This window comes from Melospiza melodia, chromosome 5 (assembly GCF_035770615.1).
Source record: "Melospiza melodia melodia isolate bMelMel2 chromosome 5, bMelMel2.pri, whole genome shotgun sequence".
NCBI classification, from domain to species: Eukaryota; Metazoa; Chordata; class Aves; order Passeriformes; family Passerellidae; genus Melospiza; species Melospiza melodia.
In genome coordinates, this window is record NC_086198.1 from 62,911,697 (window position 1) to 62,938,501 (window position 26,805).

A 26,805-nucleotide genomic window follows, 5' to 3' on the forward strand; every position below is an offset into this window, starting at 1 on the left:
TGCCATCAAAATGTTGGCAGGCGAGTTTTGTTTTCCAGGGAAAAGCGCCGTTGTTTGTGTTTGGTGGCCTGTGGCTGGGAGTGACCGGCTGGCTCCTTAGAATCCACGATACGCAGGATGGTTCCCAGACCCAAGGTGGCACCAGTGCCAAGTTGGGCTGGTTTGATAGTACCAAGTGGTTCCTGCAATCTGCCATCCAGAAGCGGGACAGCTTACTTTTGTTTGCCAGGGAAACGGGCCGAGGTTTTTCTCTGGGGGCCTATGGCTTGGAGTGACCGGCTAGGTCCTGAAAAGCTACGATAGGCAGGATGGTGACCAGATCCATGGTGGCACCAGTGCCAAGTTGGGCTGGTTTGATAGTACCAAGTGGCTCCTGCAATCTGCCATCAAAACGTTGGCAGGCGAGTTTTGTTTTCCAGGGAAAAGCGCTGTGGTTTGTGTTTGGGGGCCTGTGGCTGGGAGTGGCCGGCTGGCTCCTTAGAATCCACGAAACGCAGGATGGTTCCCAGACCAGAGGTGGCACCAGTGCCAAGTCGGGCTGGTTTAATGGTGCAAAGTGGCTCCTGCAATCTGCCATCCAGAAGCGGGATAACTTACTTTTGTTTGCCAGGGAAACGGGCCAAGGTTTTTGTCTGGGGGCCTATGGCTGGGAGTGACCGGCTGGCTCCTGAAAAGCTACGATAGGCAGGATGGTGACCAGACCCATGGTGGCACCAGTGCCAAGTTGGGCTGGTTTGATAGTACCAAGTGGCTCCGGCAATCTGCCATCCAGAAGCGGGGTAGCTTACTTTTGTTTGCCAGGGAAACGGGCCGAGGTTTTTCTCTGGGGGCCTATGGCAGGGAGGGACCGGCTGGCTCCTGAAAAGCTACGATAGGCAGGATGGTGACCAGACCCATGGTGGCACCAGTGCCAAGTTGGGCTGATTTGATAGTAGCAAGTGGCTCCTGCAATCTGCCATCAAAATGTTGGCAGGCGAGTTTTGTTTTCCAGGGAAAAGCGCCGTTGTTTGTGTTTGGTGGCCTGTGGCTGGGAGTGACCGGCTGGCTCCTTAGAATCCACGATACGCAGGATGGTTCCCAGACCCAAGGTGGCACCAGTGCCAAGTCGGGCTGGCTTGATAGTACCAAGTGGTTCCTGCAATCTGATATCCAGAAGCGGGGCAGCTTACTTTTGTTTGCCAGGGAAACGGGCCGAGGTTTTTCTCTGGGGGCCTATGGCTTGGAGTGACCGGCTAGGTCCTGAAAAGCTACGATAGGCAGGATGGTGACCAGATCCATGGTGGCACCAGTGCCAAGTTGGGCTGGTTTGATAGTACCAAGTGGCTCCTGCAATCTGCCATCAAAACGTTGGCAGGCGAGTTTTGTTTTCCAGGGAAAAGCGCTGTGGTTTGTGTTTGGGGGCCTGTGGCTGGGAGTGGCCGGCTGGCTCCTTAGAATCCACGAAACGCAGGATGGTTCCCAGACCAGAGGTGGCACCAGTGCCAAGTCGGGCTGGTTTAATGGTGCAAAGTGGCTCCTGCAATCTGCCATCCAGAAGCGGGATAACTTACTTATGTTTGCCAGGGAAACGGGCCAAGGTTTTTGTCTGGGGGCCTATGGCTGGGAGTGACCGGCTGGCTCCTGAAAAGCTACGATAGGCAGGATGGTGACCAGACCCATGGTGGCACCAGTGCCAAGTTGGGCTGGTTTGATAGTACCAAGTGGCTCCGGCAATCTGCCATCAAAATTTGGCAGGCGAGGTTTGTTTTCCAGGGAAAAGCGCCGTTGTTTTTGTTTGGGGGCCTGTGGGTGGGAGTGGCCAGATGGCTAATTAGAATCCACGATACGCAGCATGGTTCCCAGACCTGAGGTGGCACCAGTGCCAAGTCGGGCTGGTTTGATAATACCTAGTGGATCCTGCAATCTGCCATCCAGAAGCGGGGCAGCTTACTTTTGTTTGCCAGGGAAACGGGCCTAGCTTTGTGTCACGGGGCCTATGGCTGGGAGTGACCGTCTAGGTCCTGAATAGCGACGATAGGCAGGATGGTGACCAGACCCATGGTGGCACCAGTGCCAAGTTGGGCTGGTTTGATAGTACCAAGTGGCTCCTGCAATCTGCCATCAAAAAGTTGGCAGGCGAGTTTTGTTTTCCAGGGAAAAGCGCCGTTGTTTGTGTTTGGAGGCCTGTGGCTGGGAGTGGCCGGCTTGCTAATTGGAATCCACGATACGCAGCATGGTTCCCAGACCAGAGGTGGCACCAGTGCCAAGTTGGGCTGGTTTGATGGTGCAAAGTGGCTCCTGCAATCTGCCATCCAGAAGCGGGGCAGCTTACTTTTGTTTGCCAGGGAAACGGGCCGAGGTTTTTCTCTGGGGGCCTATGGCTGGGAGTGACCGGCTGGCGCCTGAACAGCTACGATAGGCAGGATGGTGACCAGACCCATGGTGGCACCAGTGCCAAGTTGGGCTGATTTGATAGTAGCAAGTGGCTCCTGCAATCTGCCATCAAAAAGTTGGCAGGCGAGTTTTGTTTTCCAGGGAAAAGCGCCGTTGTTTGTGTTTGGGTGCCTGTGGCAGGGAGTGGCCGGCTGGCTGCTTAGAATCCACGATACGCAGGATGGTTCCCAGACCCAAGGTGGCACCAGTGCCAAGTTGGGCTGGTTTGATAGTACCAAGTGGCTCCTGCAATCTGCCATCCAGAAGCGGGGTAGCTTACTTTTGTTTGCCAGGGAAAGTGGCCGAGGTTTTTCTCTGGGGGCCTATGGCAGGGAGGGACCGGCTGGCTCCTGAAAAGCTACGATAGGCAGGATGGTGACCAGACCCATGGTGGCACCAGTGCCAAGTTGGGCTGGTTTGATAGTACCAAGTGGCTCCTGCAATCTGCCATCAAAATGTTGGCAGGCGAGTTTTGTTTTCCAGGGAAAAGCGCCGTTGTTTGTGTTTGGGGGCCTGTGGCTGGGAGTGACCGGCTGGCTACTTAGAATCCACGATACGCAGGATGGTTCCCAGACCAGAGGTGGCACCATTGCCAAGTCGGGCTAGTTTGATAGTACCAAGTGGTTCCTGCAATCTGCCATCCAGAAGCGGGGCAGCTTACTTTTGTATGCCAGGGAAACGGGCCGAGGTTTTTGTCTGGGGGCCTATAGCTGGGAGTGACCGTCTGGCTCCTGAAAAGCTGCGATAGGCAGGATGGTGACCAAACGCATGGTGGCACCAGTGCCAAGTTGGGCTGATTTGATAGTACCAAGTGGCTCCTGCAATCTGCCATCAAAATGTTGGCAGGCGAGTTTTGTTTTCCAGGGAAAAGCGCCGTTGTTTGTGTTTGGGGGCCTGTGGCTGGGAGTGGCCGGCTGGCTGCTTAGAATCCATGATACGCAGGATGGTTCCCAGACCAGAGGTGGCACCAGTGCCAAGTCGGGCTGGTTTGATACTACCAAGTGCGTCCTGCAATCTGCCATCCAGAAGCGGGGCAGCTTACTTTTGTTTGCCAGGGAAACGGGCCGAGGTTTGTGTCTGGGGGCCTATGGCTGGGAGTGACCGGCTGGCTCCTGAAAAGCTACGATAGGCAGGATGGTGACCAGACCCATGGTGGCACCAGTGCCAAGTTGGGCTGGTTTGATAGTACCAAGTGGCTCCTGCAATCTGCCATCAAAAAGTTGGCAGGCGAGTTTGTTATCCAGGGAAAAGCGCCGTTGTTTGTGTTTGGGGGCCTGTGGCTGGGAGTGGACGGATGGCTCCTTAGAATCCACGATACGCAGCATGGTTCCCAGACCAGAGGTGGCACCAGTGCCAAGTCGGGCTAGTTTGATGGTGCAAAGTGGCTCCTGCAATCTGCCATCCAGAAGCGGGGCAGCTTACTTTTGTTTGCCAGGGAAACGGGCCGAGGTTTGTGTCTGGGGGCCTATGGTTGGGAGTGATCGGCTGGCTCCTGAAAAGCTACGATAGGCAGGATGGTGACCAGACCCATGGTGGCACCAGTGCCAAGTTGGGCTGATTTGATAGTACCAAGTGGCTCCTGCAATCTGCCATCAAAAAGTTGGCAGGCGAGTTTGTTTTCCAGGGAAAAGCGCCGTTCTTTCTGTTTGGGGGCCTGTGGCTGGGAATGGTCGGCTGGCTCCTTAGAATCCACGATACGCGTCATGGTTCCCAGACCAGAGGTGGCACCAGTGCCAAGTTGGGCTGGTTTGATAGTACCAAGTGGTTCCTGCAATCTGCCATCCAGAAGCGGGGCAGCTTACTTTTGTTTGCCAGGGAAACGGGCCGAGGTTTGTGTCTCAGGGCCTATGGCTGGGAGTGACCGGCTGGCTCCTGAAAAGCTACGATAGGCAGGATGGTTCCCAGAGCCAAGGTGGCACCAGTGCCAAGTTGGGCTGGTTTGATAGTACCAAGTGGCTCCTGCAATCTGCCATCAAAAAGTTGGCAGGCGAGTTTGTTATCCAGGGAAAAGCGCCGTTGTTTGTGTTTGGTGGCCTGTGGCTGGGAGTGGCCGGCTGGCTCCTTAGAATCCACGATACGCAGGATGGTTCCCAGACCAGAGGTGGCACCAGTGCCAAGTCGGGCTGGTTTGATGGTGAAAAGTGGCTCCTGCAATCTGCCATCCAGAAGTGGGATAACTTACTTTTGTTTGCCAGGGAAACGGGCCGAGGTTTTTGTCTGGGGGCCTATGGCTGGGAGTGACCGGCTGGCTCCTGAAAAGCTACGATAGGCAGGATGGTGACCAGACCCATGGTGGCACCAGTGCCAAGTTGGGCTGGTTTGATAGTACCAAGTGGCTCCTGCAATCTGCCATCAAAAAGTTGGCAGGCGAGTTTTGTTTTCCTGGGAAAAGCGCCGTTGTTTGTGTTTGGGGGCCTGTGGGTGGGAGTGACCAGATGGCTAATTAGAATCCACGATACGCAGGATGGTTCCCAGACCAGGGGTGGCACCAGTGCCAAGTCGGGCTGGTTTGATGGTGAAAAGTGGCTCCTGCAATCTGCCATCCAGAAGAGGGATAACTTACTTTTGTTTGCCAGGGAAACGGGCCGAGGTTTTTGTCTGGGGGCCTATGGCTGGGAGTGACCGTCTAGGTCCTGAATAGCTACGATAGGCAGGATGGTGACCAGACCCATGGTGGCACCAGTGCCAAGTTGGGCTGGTTTGATAGTATACCAAGTGGCTCCTGCAATCTGCCATCAAAAAGTTGGCAGGCGAGTTTTGTTTTCCTGGGAAAAGCGCCGTTGTTTGTGTTTGGGGGCCTGTGGGTGGGAGTGACCGGCTGGCTCCTTAGAATCCACGATACGCAGGATGGTTCCCAGACCAGGGGTGGCACCAGTGCCAAGTCGGGCTAGTTTGATGGTGCAAAGTGGCTCCTGCAATCTGCCATCCAGAAGCGGGGCAGCTTACTTTTGTTTGCCAGGGAAACGGGCCGAGGTTTGTGTCTGGGGGCCTATGGCTGGGAGTGACCGGCTGGCTCCTGAAAAGCTACGATAGGCAGGATGGTGACCAGACCCATGGTGGCACCAGTGCCAAGTTGGGCTGATTTGATAGTAGCAAGTGGCTCCTGCAATCTGCCATCAAAAAGTTGGCAGGCGAGTTTTGTTTTCCAGGGAAAAGCGCCGTTGTTTGTGTCTGGGGGCCTGTGGCTGGAGTGGCCGGCTGGCTCCTTACAATGAACGATACGCAGGATGGTTCCCAGACCAGAGGTGGCACCAGTGCCAAGTCGGGCTGGTTTGATACTACCAAGTGTGTCCTGCAATCTGCCATCCAGAAGCGGGGTAGCTTACTTTTGTTTGCCAGGGAAACGGGCCGAGGTTTTTCTCTGGGGGCCTATGGCAGGGAGGGACCGGCTGGCTCCTGAAAAGCTACGATAGGCAGGATGGTGACCAGACCCATGGTGGCACCAGTGCCAAGTTGGGCTGATTTGATAGTAGCAAGTGGCTCCTGCAATCTGCCATCAAAATGTTGGCAGGCGAGTTTTGTTTTCCAGGGAAAAGCGCCGTTGTTTTTGTTTGGGGGCCTGTGGGTGGGAGTGGCCAGATGGCTAATTAGAATCCACGATACGCCGCATGGTTCCCAGACCTGAGGTGGCACCAGTGCCAAGTCGGGCTGGTTTGATACTATCAAGTGCGTCCTGCAATCTGCCATCCAGAAGCGGGGTAGCTTACTTTTGTTTGCCAGGGAAACGGGCCGAGGTTTGTGTCTGGGGGCCTATGGCTGGGAGTGACCGGCTGGCTCCTGAAAAGCTACGATAGGCAGGATGGTGACCAGACCCATGGTGGCACCAGTGCCAAGTTGGGCTGGTTTGATAGTACCAAGTGGCTCCTGCAATCTGCCATCAAAAAATTGGCAGGCGAGTTTTGTTTTCCAGGGAAAAGCGCCGTTGTTTTTGTTTGGGGGCCTGTGGCTGGGAGTGGCCGGCTGGCTCCTTAGAATCCACGATACGCAGGATGGTTCCCAGACCAGAGGTGGCACCAGTGCCAAGCCGGGCTGGTTTGATGGTGCAAAGTGGCTCCTGCAATCTGCCATCCAGAAGCGGGGTAGCTTACTTTTGTTTGCCAGGGAAACGGGCCGAGTATTGTGTTTGGGGGCCTATGGCTGCGAGTGACCGGCTGGCTCCTGAAAAGCTACGATAGGCAGGATGGTGACCAGACCCATGGTGGCACCAGTGCCAAGTTGGGCTGATTTGATAGTAACAAGTGGCTCCTGCAATCTGCCATCAAAAAGTTGGCAGGCGAGTTTTGTTTTCCAGGGAAAAGCGCCGTTGTTTGTGTCTGGGGGCCTGTGGCTAGAGTGGCCAGCTGGCTCCTTAGAATGAACGATACGCAGGATGGTTCCCAGACCTGAGGTGGCACCAGTGCCAAGTCGGGCTAGTTTGATGGTGCAAAGTGGCTCCTGCAATCTGCCATCCAGAAGCGGGGTAGCTTACTTTTGTTTGCCAGGGAAACGGGCCGAGGTTTTTCTCTGGGGGCCTATGGCAGGGAGGGACCGGCTGGCTCCTGAAAAGCTACGATAGGCAGGATGGTGACCAGACCCATGGTGGCACCAGTGCCAAGTTGGGCTGATTTGATAGTAGCAAGTGGCTCCTGCAATCTGCCATCAAAATGTTGGCAGGCGAGTTTTGTTTTCCAGGGAAAAGCGCCGTTGTTTGTGTTTGGGGGCCTGTGGGTGGGAGTGACCGGCTGGCTCCTTAGAATCCACGATACGCAGGATGGTTCCCAGACCCAAGGTGGCACCAGTGCCAAGTTGGGCTGGTTTGATAGTACCAAGTGTTTCCTGCAATCTGCCATCCAGAAGCGGGGCAGCTTACTTTTGTTTGTCAGGGAAACGGGCCGAGCTTTGTGTCTGGGCGCCTATGGCTTGGAGTGACCGGCTAGGTCCTGAAAAGCTACGATAGGCAGGATGGTGACCAGATCCATGGTGGCACCAATGCCAAGTTGGGCTGGTTTGATAGTACCAAGTGGCTCCTGCAATCTGCCATCAAAAAGTTGGCAGGCGAGTTTTGTTTTCCAGGGAAAAGCGCCGTTGTTTGTGTTTGGGGGCATATGGCTGAGAGTGGCCGGATGGCTAATTAGAATCCACGATACGCAGCATGGTTCCCAGACCAGAGGTGGCACCAGTGCCAAGTCGGGCTGGTTTGATAATACCTAGTGGATCCTGCAATCTGCCATCCAGAAGCGGGACAGCTTACTTTTGTTTGCCAGGGAAACCGGCCGAGCTTTGTGTCTGGGGGCCTATGGCTGGGAGTGACCGTCTAGGTCCTGAAAAGCTACGATAGGCAGGATGGTGACCAGACCCATGGTGGCACCAGTGCCAAGTTGGGCTGGTTTGATAGTACCAAGTGGCTCCTGCAATCTGCCATCAAAAAGTTGGCAGGCGAGTTTTGTTTTCCAGGGAAAAGCGCCGTTGTTTGTGTTTGGGGACCTGTGGCTGGGAGTGGCCGGCTTGCTAATTGGAATCCACGATACGCAGCATGGTTCCCAGACCTGAGGTGGCACCAGTGAGAAGTCGGGCCAGTTTGATGGTGCAAAGTGGCTCCTGCAATCTGCCATCCAGAAGCGGGGCAGCCTACTTTTGTTTCCCAGGGAAACGGGCCGAGGTTTTTGTCTGGGGGCCTATGGCTGGGAGTGACCGGCTGGCTCCTGAAAAGCTACGATAGGCAGGATGGTGACCAGACCCATGGTGGCACCAGTGCCAAGTTGGGCTGATTTGATAGTACCAAGTGGCTCCTGCAATCTGCCATCAAAATGTTGGCAGGCGAGTTTTGTTTTCCAGGGAAAAGCGCCGTTGTTTGTGTCTGGGGGCCTGTGGCTGGGAGTGGCCGGCTGGCTCCTTAGAATCCACGATACGCAGGATGGTTCCAGGACCAGAGGTGGCACCAGTGCCAAGTCGGGCTGGTTTGATACTACCAAGTGCGTCCTGCAATCTGCCATCCAGAAGCGGGGCAGCTTACTTTTGTTTGCCAGGGAATCGGGCCGAGGTTTGTGTCTGGGGCCCTATGGCTGGGAGTGACCGGCTGGCTCCTGAAAAGCTACGATAGGCAGGATGGTGACCAGACCCATGGTGGCACCAGTGCCAAGTTGGGCTGGTTTGATAGTACCAAGTGGCTCCTGCAATCTGCCATCAAAAAGTTGGCAGGCGAGTTTTGTTTTCCAGGGAAAAGCGCCGTTGTTTGTGTTTGGGGGCCTGTGGCAGGGAGTGGCCGGCTGGCTCCTTAGAATCCACGATACGCAGCATGGTTCCCAGACCAGAGGTGGCACCAGTGCCAAGTCGGGCTGGTTTGATAATACCTAGTGGATCCTGCAATCTGCCATCCAGAAGCGGGACAGCTTACTTTTGTTTGCCAGGGAAACCGGCCGAGCTTTGTGTCAGGGGGCCTATGGCTGGGAGTGACCGTCTAGGTCCTGAAAAGCTACGATAGGCAGGATGGTGACCAGACCCATGGTGGCACCAGTGCCAAGTTGGGCTGGTTTGATAGTACCAAGTGGCTCCTGCAATCTGCCATCAAAAATTTGGCAGGCGAGTTTTGTTTTCCAGGGAAAAGCGCCGTTGTTTGTGTTTGGGGACCTGTGGCTGGGAGTGGCCGGCTTGCTAATTGGAATCCACGATACGCAGCATGGTTCCCAGACCTGAGGTGGCACCAGTGAGAAGTCGGGCCAGTTTGATGGTGCAAAGTGGCTCCTGCAATCTGCCATCCAGAAGCGGGGCAGCCTACTTTTGTTTCCCAGGGAAACGGGCCGAGGTTTTTGTCTGGGGGCCTATGGCTGGGAGTGACCGGCTGGCGCCTGAAAAGCTATGATAGGCAGGATGGTGACCAGACCCATGGTGGCACCAGTGCCAAGTTGGGCTGATTTGATAGTAGCAAGTGGCTCCTGCAATCTGCCATCAAAATGTTGGCAGGCGAGTTTTGTTTTCCAGGGAAAAGCGCCGTTGTTTGTGTTTGGTGGCCTGTGGCTGGGAGTGACCGGCTGGCTCCTTAGAACCCACGATACGCAGGATGGTTCCCAGACCAGAGGTGGCACCAGTGCCAAGTTGGGCTGGTTTGATAGTACCAAGTGGTTCCTGCAATCTGCCATCCAGAAGCGGGACAGCTTACTTTTGTTTGCCAGGGAAACGGGCCGAGGTTTTTCTCTGGGGGCCTATGGCTTGGAGTGACCGGCTAGGTCCTGAAAAGCTACGATAGGCAGGATGGTGACCAGATCCATGGTGGCACCAGTGCCAAGTTGGGCTGGTTTGATAGTACCAAGTGGCTCCTGCAATCTGCCATCAAAATGTTGGCAGGCGAGTTTTGTTTTCCAGGAAAAAGCGCCGTTGTTTTTGTTTGGGGGCCTGTGGGTGGGAGTGGCCAGATGGCTAATTAGAATCCACGATACGCCGCATGGTTCCCAGACCTGAGGTGGCACCAGTGCCAAGTCGGGCTGGTTTGATACTATCAAGTGCGTCCTGCAATCTGCCATCCAGAAGCGGGGTAGCTTACTTTTGTTTGCCAGGGAAACGGGCCGAGGTTTGTGTCTGGGGGCCTATGGCTGGGAGTGACCGGCTGGCTCCTGAAAAGCTACGATAGGCAGGATGGTGACCAGACCCATGGTGGCACCAGTGCCAAGTTGGGCTGGTTTGATAGTACCAAGTGGCTCCTGCAATCTACCATAAAAATGTTGGCAGGCGAGTTTGTTATCCAGGGAAAAGCGCCGTTGTTTGTGTTTGGGGGCCTGTGGCTGGGATTGGCCGGCTGGCTCCTTAGAATCCACGATACGCAGGATGGTTCCCAGACCAGAGGTGGCACCAGTGCCAAGTCGGGCTGGTTTGATGGTGAAAAGTGGCTCCTGCAATCTGCCATCCAGAAGAGGGATAACTTACTTTTGTTTGCCAGGGAAACGGGCCGAGGTTTTTGTCTGGGGGCCTATGGCTGGGAGTGACCGTCTAGGTCCTGAATAGCTACGATAGGCAGGATGGTGACCAGACCCATGGTGGCACCAGTGCCAAGTTGGGCTGGTTTGATAGTATACCAAGTGGCTCCTGCAATCTGCCATCAAAAAGTTGGCAGGCGAGTTTTGTTTTCCTGGGAAAAGCGCCGTTGTTTGTGTTTGGGGGCCTGTGGGTGGGAGTGACCGGCTGGCTCCTTAGAATCCACGATACGCAGGATGGTTCCCAGACCAGGGGTGGCACCAGTGCCAAGTCGGGCTAGTTTGATGGTGCAAAGTGGCTCCTGCAATCTGCCATCCAGAAGCGGGGCAGCTTACTTTTGTTTGCCAGGGAAACGGGCCGAGGTTTGTGTCTGGGGGCCTATGGCTGGGAGTGACCGGCTGGCTCCTGAAAAGCTACGATAGGCAGGATGGTGACCAGACCCATGGTGGCACCAGTGCCAAGTTGGGCTGATTTGATAGTAGCAAGTGGCTCCTGCAATCTGCCATCAAAAAGTTGGCAGGCGAGTTTTGTTTTCCAGGGAAAAGCGCCGTTGTTTGTGTCTGGGGGCCTGTGGCTGGAGTGGCCGGCTGGCTCCTTACAATGAACGATACGCAGGATGGTTCCCAGACCAGAGGTGGCACCAGTGCCAAGTCGGGCTGGTTTGATACTACCAAGTGTGTCCTGCAATCTGCCATCCAGAAGCGGGGTAGCTTACTTTTGTTTGCCAGGGAAACGGGCCGAGGTTTTTCTCTGGGGGCCTATGGCAGGGAGGGACCGGCTGGCTCCTGAAAAGCTACGATAGGCAGGATGGTGACCAGACCCATGGTGGCACCAGTGCCAAGTTGGGCTGATTTGATAGTAGCAAGTGGCTCCTGCAATCTGCCATCAAAATGTTGGCAGGCGAGTTTTGTTTTCCAGGGAAAAGCGCCGTTGTTTGTGTTTGGGGGCCTGTGGCAGGGAGTGGCCGGCTGGCTCCTTAGAATCCACGATACGCAGCATGGTTCCCAGACCAGAGGTGGCACCAGTGCCAAGTCGGGCTGGTTTGATAATACCTAGTGGATCCTGCAATCTGCCATCCAGAAGCGGGACAGCTTACTTTTGTTTGCCAGGGAAACCGGCCGAGCTTTGTGTCAGGGGGCCTATGGCTGGGAGTGACCGTCTAGGTCCTGAAAAGCTACGATAGGCAGGATGGTGACCAGACCCATGGTGGCACCAGTGCCAAGTTGGGCTGGTTTGATAGTACCAAGTGGCTCCTGCAATCTGCCATCAAAAAGTTGGCAGGCGAGTTTTGTTTTCCAGGGAAAAGCGCCGTTGTTTGTGTTTGGGGACCTGTGGCTGGGAGTGGCCGGCTTGCTAATTGGAATCCACGATACGCAGCATGGTTCCCAGACCTGAGGTGGCACCAGTGAGAAGTCGGGCCAGTTTGATGGTGCAAAGTGGCTCCTGCAATCTGCCATCCAGAAGCGGGGCAGCCTACTTTTGTTTCCCAGGGAAACGGGCCGAGGTTTTTGTCTGGGGGCCTATGGCTGGGAGTGACCGGCTGGCGCCTGAAAAGCTATGATAGGCAGGATGGTGACCAGACCCATGGTGGCACCAGTGCCAAGTTGGGCTGATTTGATAGTAGCAAGTGGCTCCTGCAATCTGCCATCAAAATGTTGGCAGGCGAGTTTTGTTTTCCAGGGAAAAGCGCCGTTGTTTGTGTTTGGTGGCCTGTGGCTGGGAGTGACCGGCTGGCTCCCTAGAACCCACGATACGCAGGATGGTTCCCAGACCAGAGGTGGCACCAGTGCCAAGTTGGGCTGGTTTGATAGTACCAAGTGGTTCCTGCAATCTGCCATCCAGAAGCGGGACAGCTTACTTTTGTTTGCCAGGGAAACGGGCCGAGGTTTTTCTCTGGGGGCCTATGGCTTGGAGTGACCGGCTAGGTCCTGAAAAGCTACGATAGGCAGGATGGTGACCAGATCCATGGTGGCACCAGTGCCAAGTTGGGCTGGTTTGATAGTACCAAGTGGCTCCTGCAATCTGCCATCAAAATGTTGGCAGGCGAGTTTTGTTTTCCAGGAAAAAGCGCCGTTGTTTTTGTTTGGGGGCCTGTGGGTGGGAGTGGCCAGATGGCTAATTAGAATCCACGATACGCCGCATGGTTCCCAGACCTGAGGTGGCACCAGTGCCAAGTCGGGCTGGTTTGATACTATCAAGTGCGTCCTGCAATCTGCCATCCAGAAGCGGGGTAGCTTACTTTTGTTTGCCAGGGAAACGGGCCGAGGTTTGTGTCTGGGGGCCTATGGCTGGGAGTGACCGGCTGGCTCCTGAAAAGCTACGATAGGCAGGATGGTGACCAGACCCATGGTGGCACCAGTGCCAAGTTGGGCTGGTTTGATAGTACCAAGTGGCTCCTGCAATCTGCCATAAAAATGTTGGCAGGCGAGTTTGTTATCCAGGGAAAAGCGCCGTTGTTTGTGTTTGGGGGCCTGTGGCTGGGATTGGCCGGCTGGCTCCTTAGAATCCACGATACGCAGGATGGTTCCCAGACCAGAGGTGGCACCAGTGCCAAGTCGGGCTGGTTTGATGGTGAAAAGTGGCTCCTGCAATCTGCCATCCAGAAGAGGGATAACTTACTTTTGTTTGCCAGGGAAACGGGCCGAGGTTTTTGTCTGGGGACCTATGGCTGGGAGTGACCGTCTAGGTCCTGAATAGCTACGATAGGCAGGATGGTGACCAGACCCATGGTGGCACCAGTGCCAAGTTGGGCTGGTTTGATAGTATACCAAGTGGCTCCTGCAATCTGCCATCAAAAAGTTGGCAGGCGAGTTTTGTTTTCCTGGGAAAAGCGCCGTTGTTTGTGTTTGGGGGCCTGTGGGTGGGAGTGACCGGCTGGCTCCTTAGAATCCACGATACGCAGGATGGTTCCCAGACCAGGGGTGGCACCAGTGCCAAGTCGGGCTAGTTTGATGGTGCAAAGTGGCTCCTGCAATCTGCCATCCAGAAGCGGGGCAGCTTACTTTTGTTTGCCAGGGAAACGGGCCGAGGTTTGTGTCTGGGGGCCTATGGCTGGGAGTGACCGGCTGGCTCCTGAAAAGCTACGATAGGCAGGATGGTGACCAGACCCATGGTGGCACCAGTGCCAAGTTGGGCTGATTTGATAGTAGCAAGTGGCTCCTGCAATCTGCCATCAAAAAGTTGGCAGGCGAGTTTTGTTTTCCAGGGAAAAGCGCCGTTGTTTGTGTCTGGGGGCCTGTGGCTGGAGTGGCCGGCTGGCTCCTTACAATGAACGATACGCAGGATGGTTCCCAGACCAGAGGTGGCACCAGTGCCAAGTCGGGCTGGTTTGATACTACCAAGTGTGTCCTGCAATCTGCCATCCAGAAGCGGGGTAGCTTACTTTTGTTTGCCAGGGAAACGGGCCGAGGTTTTTCTCTGGGGGCCTATGGCAGGGAGGGACCGGCTGGCTCCTGAAAAGCTACGATAGGCAGGATGGTGACCAGACCCATGGTGGCACCAGTGCCAAGTTGGGCTGATTTGATAGTAGCAAGTGGCTCCTGCAATCTGCCATCAAAATGTTGGCAGGCGAGTTTTGTTTTCCAGGGAAAAGCGCCGTTGTTTGTGTTTGGTGGCCTGTGGCTGGGAGTGACCGGCTGGCTCCTTAGAATCCACGATACGCAGGATGGTTCCCAGACCCAAGGTGGCACCAGTGCCAAGTTGGGCTGGTTTGATAGTACCAAGTGGTTCCTGCAATCTGCCATCCAGAAGCGGGACAGCTTACTTTTGTTTGCCAGGGAAACGGGCCGAGGTTTTTCTCTGGGGGCCTATGGCTTGGAGTGACCGGCTAGGTCCTGAAAAGCTACGATAGGCAGGATGGTGACCAGATCCATGGTGGCACCAGTGCCAAGTTGGGCTGGTTTGATAGTACCAAGTGGCTCCTGCAATCTGCCATCAAAAAGTTGGCAGGCGAGTTTTGTTTTCCAGGGAAAAGCGCTGTGGATTTTATTTGGGGGCCTGTGGCAGGGAGTGGCCGGCTGGCTCCTTAGAATCCACGATACGCAGGATGGTTCCCAGACCAGAGGTGGCACCAGTGCCAAGTCGGGCTAGTTTGATGGTGCAAAGTGGCTCCTGCAATCTGCCATCCAGAAGCGGGGTAGCTTACTTTTGTTTGCCAGGGAAACAGGCAAGGTTTTTTTCCGGGGGCCTATGGCTGGGAGTGACCGGCTGGCTCCTGAAAAGCTACGATAGGCAGGATGGTGACCAGACCCATGGTGGCACCAGTGTCAAGTTGGGCTGGTTTGATAGTACCAAGTGGCTCCGGCAATCTGCCATCAAAATGTTGGCAGGCGAGTTTTGTTTTCCAGGGAAAAGCGCCGTTGTTTTTGTTTGGGGGCCTGTGGGTGGGAGTGGCCAGATGGCTAATTAGAATCCACGATACGCCGCATGGTTCCCAGACCTGAGGTGGCACCAGTGCCAAGTCGGGCTGGTTTGATACTATCAAGTGCGTCCTGCAATCTGCCATCCAGAAGCGGGGTAGCTTACTTTTGTTTGCCAGGGAAACGGGCCGAGGTTTGTGTCTGGGGGCCTATGGCTGGGAGTGACCGGCTGGCTCCTGAAAAGCTACGATAGGCAGGATGGTGACCAGACCCATGGTGGTACCAGTGCCAAGTTGGGCTGGTTTGATAGTACCAAGTGGCTCCTGCAATCTGCCATCAAAAAATTGGCAGGCGAGTTTTGTTTTCCAGGGAAAAGCGCCGTTGTTTTTGTTTGGGGGCCTGTGGCTGGGAGTGGCCGGCTGGCTCCTTAGAATCCACGATACGCAGGATAGTTCCCAGACCAGAGGTGGCACCAGTGCCAAGCCGGGCTGGTTTGATGGTGCAAAGTGGCTCCTGCAATCTGCCATCCAGAAGCGGGGTAGCTTACTTTTGTTTGCCAGGGAAACGGGCCGAGGTTTGTGTTTGGGGGCCTATGGCTGCGAGTGACCGGCTGGCTCCTGAAAAGCTACGATAGGCAGGATGGTGACCAGACCCATGGTGGCACCAGTGCCAAGTTGGGCTGATTTGATAGTACCAAGTGGCTCCTGCAATCTGCCATCAAAAAGTTGGCAGGCGAGTTTTGTTTTCCAGGGAAAAGCGCCGTTGTTTGTGTCTGGGGGCCTGTGGCTAGAGTGGCCAGCTGGCTCCTTAGAATGAACGATACGCAGGATGGTTCCCAGACCTGAGGTGGCACCAGTGCCAAGTCGGGCTAGTTTGATGGTGCAAAGTGGCTCCTGCAATCTGCCATCCAGAAGCGGGGTAGCTTACTTTTGTTTGCCAGGGAAACGGGCCGAGGTTTTTCTCTGGGGGCCTATGGCAGGGAGGGACCGGCTGGCTCCTGAAAAGCTACGATAGGCAGGATGGTGACCAGACCCATGGTGGCACCAGTGCCAAGTTGGGCTGATTTGATAGTAGCAAGTGGCTCCTGCAATCTGCCATCAAAATGTTGGCAGGCGAGTTTTGTTTTCCAGGGAAAAGCGCTGTTGTTTGTGTTTGGGGGCCTGTGGGTGGGAGTGACCGGCTGGCTCCTTAGAATCCACGATACGCAGGATGGTTCCCAGACCCAAGGTGGCACCAGTGCCAAGTTGGGCTGGTTTGATAGTACCAAGTGGTTCCTGCAATCTGCCATCCAGAAGCGGGGCAGCTTACTTTTGTTTGTCAGGGAAACGGGCCGAGCTTTGTGTCTGGGCGCCTATGGCTTGGAGTGACCGGCTAGGTCCTGAAAAGCTACGATAGGCAGGATGGTGACCAGATCCATGGTGGCACCAATGCCAAGTTGGGCTGGTTTGATAGTACCAAGTGGCTCCTGCAATCTGCCATCAAAAAGTTGGCAGGCGAGTTTTGTTTTCCAGGGAAAAGCGCCGTTGTTTGTGTTTGGGGGCATATGGCTGAGAGTGGCCGGATGGCTAATTAGAATCCACGATACGCAGGATGGTTCCCAGACCAGAGGTGGCACCAGTGCCAAGTCGGGCCAGTTTGATGGTGCAAAGGGGCTCCTGCAATCTGCCATCCAGAAGCAGGGCAGCTTACTTTTGTTTGCCAGGGAAACGGGCCGAGGATTTTGTCTGGGGGCCTATGGCTGGGAGTGACCGGCTGGCTCCTGAAAAGCTACGATAGGCAGGATGGTGACCAGACCCATGGTGGCACCAGTGCCAAGTTGGGCTGGTTTGATAGTACCAAGTGGCTCCTGCAATCTGCCATCAAAAAGTTGGCAGGCGAGTTTCGTTTTCCAGGGAAAAGCGCCGTTGTTTGTGTTTGGGGGCCTGTGGCAGGGAGTGGCCGGCTGGCTCCTTAGAATCCACGATACGCAGCATGGTTCCCAGACCAGAGGTGGCACCAGTGCCAAGTCGGGCTGGTTTGATAATACCTAGTGGATCCTGCAATCTGCCATCCAGAAGCGGGACAGCTTACTTTTGTTTGCCAGGGAAACCGGCCGAGCTTTGTGTCTGGGGGCCTATGGCTGGGAGTGACCGTCTAGGTCCTGAAAAGCTACGATAGGCAGGATGGTGACCAGACCCATGGTGGCACCAGTGCCAAGTAGGGCTGGTTTGATAGTACCAAGTGGCTCCTGCAATCTGCCATCAAAAAGTTGGCAGGCGAGTTTTGTTTTCCAGGGAAAAGCGCCGTTGTTTGTGTTTGGGGACCTGTGGCTGGGAGTGGCCGGCTTGCTAATTGGAATCCACGATACGCAGCATGGTTCCCAGACCTGAGGTGGCACCAGTGAGAAGTCGGGCCAGTTTGATGGTGCAAAGTGGCTCCTGCAATCTGCCATCCAGAAGCGGGGCAGCCTACTTTTGTGTACCAGGGAAACGGGCCGAGGTTTTTGTCTGGGGGCCTATGGCTGGGAGTGACCGGCTGGCGCCTGAAAAGCTACGATAGGCAGGATGGTGACCAGACCCATGGTGGCACCAGTGCCAAGTTGGGCTGATTTGATAGTACCAAGTGGCTCCTGCAATCTGCCATCAAAATGTTGGCAGGCGAGTTTTGTTTTCCAGGGAAAAGCGCCGTTGTTTGTGTCTGGGGGCCTGTGGCTGGGAGTGGCCGGCTGGCTCCTTAGAATCCACGATACGCAGGATGGTTCCAGGACCAGAGGTGGCACCAGTGCCAAGTCGGGCTGGTTTGATACTACCAAGTGCGTCCTGCAATCTGCCATCCAGAAGCGGGGCAGCTTACTTTTGTTTGCCAGGGAATCGGGCCGAGGTTTGTGTCTGGGGCCCTATGGCTGGGAGTGACCGGCTGGCTCCTGAAAAGCTACGATAGGCAGGATGGTGACCAGACCCATGGTGGCACCAGTGCCAAGTTGGGCTGGTTTGATAGTACCAAGTGGCTCCTGCAATCTGCCATCAAAAGTTGGCAGGCGAGTTTTGTTTTCCAGGGAAAAGCGCCGTTGTTTGTGTTTGGGGGCCTGTGGCAGGGAGTGGCCGGCTGGCTCCTTAGAATCCACGATACGCAGCATGGTTCCCAGACCAGAGGTGGCACCAGTGCCAAGTCGGGCTGGTTTGATAATACCTAGTGGATCCTGCAATCTGCCATCCAGAAGCGGGACAGCTTACTTTTGTTTGCCAGGGAAACCGGCCGAGCTTTGTGTCTGGGGGCCTATGGCTGGGAGTGACCGTCTAGGTCCTGAAAAGCTACGATAGGCAGGATGGTGACCAGACCCATGGTGGCACCAGTGCCAAGTTGGGCTGGTTTGATAGTACCAAGTGGCTCCTGCAATCTGCCATCAAAAAGTTGGCAGGCGAGTTTTGTTTTCCAGGGAAAAGCGCCGTTGTTTGTGTTTGGGGACCTGTGGCTGGGAGTGGCCGGCTTGCTAATTGGAATCCACGATACGCAGCATGGTTCCCAGACCTGAGGTGGCACCAGTGAGAAGTCGGGCCAGTTTGATGGTGCAAAGTGGCTCCTGCAATCTGCCATCCAGAAGCGGGGCAGCCTACTTTTGTTTCCCAGGGAAACGGGCCGAGTTTTTTGTCTGGGGGCCTATGGCTGGGAGTGACCGGCTGGCGCCTGAAAAGCTATGATAGGCAGGATGGTGACCAGACCCATGGTGGCACCAGTGCCAAGTTGGGCTGATTTGATAGTACCAAGTGGCTCCTGCAATCTGCCATCAAAATGTTGGCAGGCGAGTTTTGTTTTCCAGGGAAAAGCGCCGTTGTTTGTGTCTGGGGGCCTGTGGCTGGGAGTGGCCGGCTGGCTCCTTAGAATCCACGATACGCAGGATGGTTCCCAGACCAGAGGTGGCACCAGTGCCAAGTCGGGCTGGTTTGATACTACCAAGTGCGTCCTGCAATCTGCCATCCAGAAGCGGGGCAGCTTACTTATGTTTGCCAGGGAATCGGGCCGAGCTTTGTGTCTGGGGGCCTATGGCTGGGAGTGACCGGCTGGCTCCTGAAAAGCTACGATAGGCAGGATGGTGACCAGACCCATGGTGGCACCAGTGCCAAGTTGGGCTGGTTTGATAGTACCAAGTGGCTCCTGCAATCTGCCATCAAAAAGTTGGCAGGCGAGTTTTGTTTTCCAGGGAAAAGCGCCGTTGTTTGTGTTTGGGGGCCTGTGGCTGGGAGTGGACGGATGGCTCCTTAGAATCCACGATACGCAGCATGGTTCTCAGACCAGAGGTGGCACCAGTGCCAAGTCGGGCTAGTTTGATGGTGCAAAGTGGTTCCTGCAATCTGCCATCCAGAAGCGGGGCAGCTTACTTTTGTTTGCCAGGGAAACGGGCCGAGCTTTGTGTCTGGGGGCCTATGGCTGCGAGTGACCGGCTAGGTCCTGAAAAGCTACGATAGGCAGGATGGTGACCAGACCCATGGTGGCACCAGTGCCAAGTTGGGCTGGTTTGATAGTACCAAGTGGCTCCTGCAATCTGCCATCAAAAAGTTGGCAGGCGAGTTTTGTTTTCCAGGGAAAAGCGCCGTTGTTTGTGTTTGGGGGCCTGTGGCTGGGAGTGGACGGATGGCTAATTAGAATCCACGATACGCAGGATGGTTCCCAGACCCAAGGTGGCACCATTGCCAAGTCGGGCTAGTTTGATGGTGAAAAGTGGCTCCTGCAATCTGATATCCAGAATCGGGGCAGCTTACTTTTGTTTGCCAGGGAAACGGGCAGAGCTTTGTGTCTGGGGGCCTATGGCTGGGAGTGACCGGCTGGCTCCTGAAAAGCTACGATAGGCAGGATGGTGACCAGACCCATAGTGGCACCAGTGCCAAGTTGGGCTGATTTGATAGTACCAAGTGGCTCCTGCAATCTGCCATCAAAATGTCGGCAGGCGAGTTTTGATTTCCAGGGAAAGGCGCCGTTGTTTGTGTTTGGGCGCCTGTGGCAGGGAGTGGCCGGCTGGCTCCTTAGAATCCACGATACGCAGCATGGTTCCCAGACCCAAGGTGGCACCAGTGCCAAGTCGGGCTGGCTTGATAGTACCCAGTGGTTCCTGCAATCTGCCATCCAGAAGCGGGGCAGCTTACTTTTGTTTGCCAGGGAAACGGGCCGAGCTTTGTGTCTGGGGGCCTATGGCTGGGATTGACCGGCTGGCTCCTGAAAAGCTACGATAGGCAGGATGGTGACCAGACCCATGGTGGCATCAGTGCCAAGTCGGGCTGGTTTGATAGTACCAAGTGGCTCCTGCAATCTGCCATCAAAAAGTTGGCAGGCGAGTTTTGTTTTCCAGGGAAAAGCGCCGTTGTTTATGTTTGGGGGCCTGTGGCTGGGAGTGGCCGGCTTGATAATTGGAATCCCCGAGACGCAGGATGGTTCCCAGACCAGAGGTGGCACCAGTGCCAAGTCGGGCTAGTTTGATGGTGCAAAGTGGCTCCTGCAATCTGCCATCCAGAAGCGGGGCAGCTTACTTTTGTTTGCCAGGGAAATGGGCCGAGGTTTGTGTCTGGGGGCCTATGGCTGGGAGTGACCGGCTGGCTCTTGAAAAGCTACGATAGGCAGGATGGTGACCAGACCCATGGTGGCACCAGTGCCAAGTTGGGCTGATTTGATAGTACCAAGTGGCTCCTGCAATCTGCCATCAAAAAGTTGGCAGGTAAGTTTTGTTTTCCAGGGAAAAGCGCCGTTGTTTGTGTCTGGGGGCCTGTGGCTGGAGTGGCCGGCTGGCTCCTTAGAATGAACGATACGCAGGATGGTGACCAGACCCATGGTGGCACCAGTGCCAAGTCGGGCTAGTTTGATGGTGCAAAGTGGCTCCTGCAATCTGCCATCCAGAAGCGGGGTAGCTTACTTTTGTTTGCCAGGGAAACGGGCCGAGCTTTGTGTCTGGGCGCCTATGGGTTGGAGTGACCGGCTGGCGCCTGAAAAGCTACGATAGGCAGGATGGTGACCAGACCCATGGTGGCACCAGTGCCAAGTTGGGCTGATTTGATAGTACCAAGTGGCTCCTGCAATCTGCCATCAAAATGTTGGCAGGCGAGTTTTGTTTTCCAGGGAAAAGCGCCGTTGTTTGTGTTTGGGGGCCTGTGGCTGGGAGTGGCCGGCTGGCTCCTTAGAATCCACGATACGCCGCATGGTTCCCAGACCAGAGGTGGCACCAGTGCCAAGTCGGGCTGGTTTGATACTACCAAGTGCGTCCTGCAATCTGCCATCCAGAAGCGGGGCAGCTTACTTTTGTTTGCCAGGGAATCGGGCCGAGGTTTGTGTCTGGGGGCCTATGGCTGGGAGTGACCGGCTGGCTCCTGAAAAGCTACGATAGGCAGGATGGTGACCAGACCCATGGTGGCACCAGTGCCAAGTTGGGCTGGTTTGATAGTACCAAGTGGCTCCTGCAATCTGCCATCAAAATGTTGGGAGGCGAGTTTTGTTTTCCAGGGAAAAGCGCCGTTGTTTGTGTTTGGGGGCCTGTGGCTGGGAGTGGACGGATGGCTAATTAGAATCCACAATACGCAGCATGGTTCCCAGACCAGAGGTGGCACCATTGCCAAGTCGGGCTAGTTTGATGGTGAAAAGTGGCTCCTGCAATCTGATATCCAGAATCGGGGCAGCTTACTTTTGTTTGCCAGGGAAACGGGCAGAGCTTTGTGTCTGGGGCCCTATAGCTGGGAGTGACCGGCTGGCTCCTGAAAAGCTACGATAGGCAGGATGGTGACCAGACCCATAGTGGCACCAGTGCCAAGTTGGGCTGATTTGATAGTACCAAGTGGCTCCTGCAATCTGCCATCAAAATGTCGGCAGGCGAGTTTTGATTTCCAGGGAAAGGCGCCGTTGTTTGTGTTTGGGCGCCTGTGGCAGGGAGTGGCCGGCTGGCTCCTTAGAATCCACGATACGCAGCATGGTTCCCAGACCCAAGGTGGCACCAGTGCCAAGTCGGGCTGGCTTGATAGTACCCAGTGGTTCCTGCAATCTGCCATCCAGAAGCGGGGCAGCTTACTTTTGTTTGCCAGGGAAACGGGCAGAGCTTTGTGTCTGGGGGCCTATGGCTGGGATTGACCGGCTGGCTCCTGAAAAGCTACGATAGGCAGGATGGTGACCAGACCCATGGTGGCATCAGTGCCAAGTCGGGCTGGTTTGATAGTACCAAGTGGCTCCTGCAATCTGCCATCAAAAAGTTGGCAGGCGAGTTTTGTTTTCCAGGGAAAAGCGCCGTTGTTTATGTTTGGGGGCCTGTGGCTGGGAGTGGCCGGCTTGATAATTGGAATCCCCGAGACGCAGGATGGTTCCCAGACCAGAGGTGGCACCAGTGCCAAGTCGGGCTAGTTTGATGGTGCAAAGTGGCTCCTGCAATCTGCCATCCAGAAGCGGGGCAGCTTACTTTTGTTTGCCAGGGAAATGGGCCGAGGTTTGTGTCTGGGGGCCTATGGCTGGGAGTGACCGGCTGGCTCTTGAAAAGCTACGATAGGCAGGATGGTGACCAGACCAATGGTGGCACCAGTGCCAAGTTGGGCTGATTTGATAGTACCAAGTGGCTCCTGCAATCTGCCATCAAAAAGTTGGCAGGCGAGTTTTGTTTTCCAGGGAAAAGCGCCGTTGTTTGTGTCTGGGGGCCTGTGGCTGGAGTGGCCGGCTGGCTCCTTAGAATGAACGATACGCAGGATGGTTCCCAGACCAGAGGTGGCACCAGTGCCAAGTCGGGCTAGTTTGATGGTGCAAAGTGGCTCCTGCAATCTGCCATCCAGAAGCGGGGTAGCTTACTTTTGTTTGCCAGGGAAACGGGCCGAGCTTTGTGTCTGGGCGCCTATGGCTTGGAGTGACCGGCTAGGTCCTGAAAAGCTACGATAGGCAGGATGGAGACCAGATCCATGGTGGCACCAATGCCAAGTTGGGCTGGTTTGATAGTACCAAGTGGCTCCTGCAATCTGCCATCAAATGTTTGGCAGGCGAGTTTTGTTTTCCAGGGAAAAGCGCCGTTGTTTTTGTTTGGGGGCATATGGCTGAGAGTGGCGGGATGGCTAATTAGAATCCACGATACGCAGGATGGTTCCCAGACCAGAGGTGGCACCATTGCCAAGTCGGGCCAGTTTGATGGTGCAAAGGGGCTCCTGCAATCTGCCATCCAGAAGCAGGGCAGCTTACTTTTGTTTGCCAGGGAAACGGGCCGAGGATTTTGTCTGGGGGCCTATGGCTGGGAGTGACCGGCTGGCTCCTGAAAAGCTACGATAGGCAGGATGGTGACCAGACCCATGGTGGCACCAGTGCCAAGTTGGGCTGGTTTGATAGTACCAAGTGGCTCCTGCAATCTGCCATCAAAAAGTTGGCAGGCGAGTTTTGTTTTCCAGGGAAAAGCGCCGTTGTTTGTGTTTGGGGGCCTGTGGCAGGGAGTGGCCGGCTGGCTCCTTAGAATCCACGATACGCAGCATTGTTCCCAGACCAGAGGTGGCACCAGTGCCAAGTTGAGCTGGTTTGATAATACCTAGTGGATCCTGCAATCTGCCATCCAGAAGCGGGACAGCTTACTTTTGTTTGCCAGGGAAACCGGCCGAGCTTTGTGTCTGGGGGCCTATGGCTGGGAGTGACCGTCTAGGTCCTGAAAAGCTACGATAGGCAGGATGGTGACCAGACCCATGGTGGCACCAGTGCCAAGTTGGGCTGGTTTGATAGTACCAAGTGGCTCCTGCAATCTGCCATCAAAAAGTTGGCAGGCGAGTTTTGTTTTCCAGGGAAAAGCGCCGTTGTTTGTGTTTGGGGACCTGTGGCTGGGAGTGGCCGGCTTGCTAATTGGAATCCACGATACGCAGGATGGTTCCCAGACCAGAGGTGGCACCAGTGCCAAGTCGGGCTGGTTTGATACTACCAAGTGCGTCCTGCAATCTGCCATCCAGAAGCGGGGCAGCTTACTTTTGTTTGCCAGGGAAACGGGCCGAGGTTTGTGTCTGGGGGCCTATGGCTGGGAGTGACCGGCTGGCTCCTGAAAAGCTACGATAGGCAGGATGGTGACCAGACCCATGGTGGCACCAGTGCCAAGTTGGGCTGGTTTGATAGTACCAAGTGGCTCCTGCAATCTGCCATCAAAAAGTTGGCAGGCGAGTTTTGTTTTCCAGGGAAAAGCGCCGTTGTTTGTGTTTGGGGGCCTGTGGCTGGGAGTGGACGGATGGCTCCTTAGAATCCACGATACGCAGCATGGTTCCCAGACCAGAGGTGGCACCAGTGCCAAGTCGGGCTAGTTTGATGGTGCAAAGTTGTTCCTGCAATCTGCCATCCAGAAGCGGGGCAGCTTACTTTTGTTTGCCAGGGAAACGGGCCGTGCTTTGTGTCTGGGGGCCTATGGCTGGGAGTGACCGGCTAGGTCCTGAAAAGCTACGATAGGCAGGATGGTGACCAGACCCATGGTGGCACCAGAGCCAAGTTGGGCTGGTTTGATAGTACCAAGTGGCTCCTGCAATCTGCCATCAAAAAGTTGGCAGGCGAGTTTTGTTTTCCAGGGAAAAGCGCCGTTGTTTGTGTTTGGGGGCCTGTGGCTGGGAGTGGCCGGCTGGCTCCTTAGAATCCACGATACGCAGGATGGTTCCCAGACCAGAGGTGGCACCAGTGCCAAGTTGGGCTGGTTTGATAGTACCAAGTTGCTCCTGCAATCTGCCATCCAGAAGCTGGACAGCTTACTTTTGTTCGCCAGGGAAACGGGCCGAGGTTTGTGTCTGGGGGCCTATGGCTGGGAGTGACCGGCTGGCTCCTGAAAAGCTACGATAGGCAGGATGGTGACCAGACCCATGGTGGCACCAGTGCCAAGTTGGGCTGGTTTGATAGTACCAAGTGGCTCCTGCAATCTGCCATCAAAAAGTTGGCAGGCGAGTTTTGTTTTCCAGGGAAAAGCGCCGTTGTTTTTGTTTGGGGGCCTGTGGCTGGGAGTGGCCGGCTGGCTCCTTAGAATCCACGATACGCAGGATGGTTCCCAGACCAGAGGTGGCACCAGTGCCAATTTGGGCTGGTTTGATAGTACCAAGTGCGTCCTGCAATCTGCCATCCAGAAGCGGGGCAGCTTACTTTTGTTTGCCAGGGAAACGGGCCGAGATTTGTGTCTGGGCGCCTATGGCTGGGAGTGACCGGCTGGCTCCTGGAAAGCTACGATAGGCAGGATGGTGACCAGACCCATGGTGGCACCAGTGACAAGTTGAGCTGGTTTGATAGTACCAAGTGGCTCCTGCAATCTGCCATCAAAAAGTTGGCAGGCGAGTTTTGTTTTCCAGGGAAAAGCGCCGTTGTTTGTGTTTGCGGGCCTGTGGCTGGAGTGGCAGGCTGGCTCCTTAGAATCCACGATACGCAGCATGGTTCCCAGACCCAAGGTGGCACCAGTGCCAAGTTGGGCTTGTTTGATAGTACCAAGTGGTTCCTGCAATCTGCCATCAAAAAGTTGGCAGGCGAGTTTTGTTTTCCAGGGAAAAGCGCCGTTGTTTTTGTTTGGGGGCCTGTGGCTGGGAGTGGCCGGCTGGCTCCTTAGAATCCACGATACGCAGGATGGTTCCCAGACCCAAGGTGGCACCAGTGCCAAGTTGGGCTGGTTTGATAGTACCAAGTGGTTCCTGCAATCTGCCATCCAGAAGCGGGGCATCTTACGTTTGTTTGCCAGGGAAACGGGCCGAGGTTTGTGTCTGGGGGCCTATGGCTGGGAGTGACCGGCTGGCTCCTGAAAAGCTACGATAGGCAGGATGGTGACCAGACCCATGGTGGCACCAGTCCCAAGTTGGGCTGGTTTGATAGTACCAAGTGGCTCCTGCAATCTGCCATCAAAAAGTTGGCAGGTGAGTTTTGTTTCCCAGGGAAAATCGCCGTTGTTTTTGTTTGGGGGCCTGTGGCTGGGAGTGGCCGGCTGGCTCCTTAGAATCCACGACAGGCAGGATGGTTCCCAGACCAGAGGTGACACCAGTGCCAAGTCGGGCTAGTTTGATGGTAAAAAGTGGCTCCTGCAATCTGCCATCCAGAAGCGGGTTAACTTACTTTTGTTTGCCAGGGAAAAGGGCCGAGGTTTTTGTCTGGGGGCCTATGGCTGGGAGTGACCGGCTGTCTCCTGAAAAGCTACGATAGGCAGGATGGTGACCAGACCCATGGTGGCACCAGTGCCAAGTTGGGCTGCTTTGATAGTACCAAGTGGCTCCGGCAATCTGCCATCAAAATGTTGGCAGGCGAGTTTTGTTTTCCAGGGAAAAGCGCCGTTGTTTGTGTTAGGGGGCCTGTGGCTGGGAGTGGCCGGCTGGCTAATTAGAATCCACGATACGCAGGATGGTTCCCAGACCCAAGGTGGCACCAGTGCCAAGTTGGGCTGGTTTGATAGTAGCAAGTGGTTCCTGCAATCTGCCATCCAGAAGCGGGGCAGCTTACTTTTGTTTGCCAGGGAAACGGGCCGAGCTTTGTGTCTGGGGGCCTATGGCTGGGAGTGACCGGCTGGCTCCTGAAAAGCTACGATAGGCAGGATGGTGACCAGACCCATGGTGGCACCAGTGCCAAGTCGGGCTGGTTTGATAATACTAAATAGCTCCTGCAATCTGCCATCCAGACGCGGGGCAGCGGATTTTTGCTTGCTGGAGAAAAGTTCCGTGGGTTTTTTTTGGGGGTATATGGCTGGACGTTGCCGGCTGACTCCTTAAAAACATCGATACGCAGGATGGTTCCATGACCCAAGGTGGCATCACTGCCAAGTCGGGCTGTTTTCGTAGTACCAAGTGCGTCCTGCAATTTGCCATCCAGAAGAGGGGCAGTTGAGTTTTGTTTACCAGAGAAAAGGGCCGTGGTTTGTGTTTGGGGGCCTGTGGCTGGGAGTGGCCGGCTGGCTCCTTAGAATCCACGATACGCAGGATGGTTCCCAGACCCAAGGTGGCACCAGTGCCAAGTTGGGCTGGTTTGATAGTAGCAAGTGGTTCCTGCAATCTGCCATCCAGAAGCGGGGCAGCTTACTTTTGTTTGCCAGGGAAATGGGCCGAGCTTTGTGTCTGGGGGCCAATGGCTGGAAGAGACCGGCTGGCTCCTGAAAAGCTACGATAGGCAGGATGGTGACCAGACCCATGGTGGCACC